Below are 1359 nucleotides of genomic sequence, written 5' to 3'. Positions count from 1 at the left end.
GTGCGACGGGGCGGGGGAGGTGTGGTGGTGGAGATGCTCCCTTTCTCATAACCCCACAGGTTAAGCCTTCTTCCGCTGATTGCATGCACAACTTATGAATTATGTGCGCACATCCCGGTCGTTGTGCTGCGCTCGGCGCATTATTGGATCTGATCAATGGGGCTTCACGAGCTGCGGATAATGTCGCTTACTTCTTCTTTTTAATGTAATAAGTGATGCTGTTGCTGCTGTTGTCACCGTGAAATATTATCCGGGATATGGAGATGGGATATAGCTGGATAATACACAAACATTTCAGTGTTCCTTTCATTACTGTGATTTTTATTATTGTCAGAAATATATAAGAACTTTTTATTTATTTCTATTTTCTGGAATCAGTGCAGGACTCGATTAGAAGGCCCTGGGATGAGTTTAAAGAACGATTTAAGGGTGAATATGCAATTATGTAAATTGCCTCACTGACTTATTGACTCCAGAAAAAACAAATCTATCCATTTACACCCTGCTGTGCGCCATCTTCACACCAGGCCACATCCTGTAGTTTTATTCCTTTTCGGCACCAAACATTCCAGAGGGATTTTGCATTTCTTTCATTTTCCGGACTCCTCTTGTTCATCCTTTCAGGAATAAACGCTGTCAAGTGACGCTCGTGTTTAGCCCGGCTCTTAATCAGCACTCAGCTCGGCTCCATTCACTCACACCGCCAACACTTGAGTCTGGAAAGTCCCTCACCAGGATCAATGCGACCCTCGACCTGCTGCTGCGGCACCGAACACGCACACTGCAGGCCCGGCCTGCTGGGTGCGCGTGCGTGTGCGCGCGCCACAGCCCAGTTAACCTAATCTGGTGTAAATTCAGCTTGCAGTGTGTGTGCTTAATTTGTGTCTAATTTGGGAGTGTGTGTGACTTTATGGTAGTTTTGTGCACGAGAGGCGGCGCGTGCACGCAGGCCTGTACTTGTGTGCGTGCGTGCTTGTATATGCGCGCGTTCACGTGAGAATGGTGTCCGTATATGTGCACTGGGGCCTGTATGTGCATATAAGAAGCATACATATACATGTGGTCTGCATGTTGAGGCCCGCGCCGGCCTCAGAGAGAAGCAGAGGCAGACAGAGCGGGCAGGCACAGCGCATACTAATCATATCTGTCTGTCAGTTTAATTTTCAGAGATGAGCAGTTCTGGCGTTTGGAAACAGCGGAGCGGTGCGCGGTGTGGGACCGCCGGCTTCCCGGAGCAGATGCTGCCCTATCGATCCGCCCCGCGCACAGCCAGCACGGAGGGATGAGTGTATGGATGGCGAGTAGCTGGAGGTAAAAATGGTCAACGGCTACAGAGCGAAAATAAAAGGTGCTTTTGGA

Source organism: Morone saxatilis, unplaced genomic scaffold (assembly GCF_004916995.1).
Source record: "Morone saxatilis isolate NCDOM2014 unplaced genomic scaffold, NCSU_SB_2.0 Contig24, whole genome shotgun sequence".
NCBI classification, from domain to species: Eukaryota; Metazoa; Chordata; class Actinopteri; family Moronidae; genus Morone; species Morone saxatilis.
The sequence above is the reverse complement of the archived record's forward strand: the minus strand, read 5'-3'. Positions refer to the sequence as shown.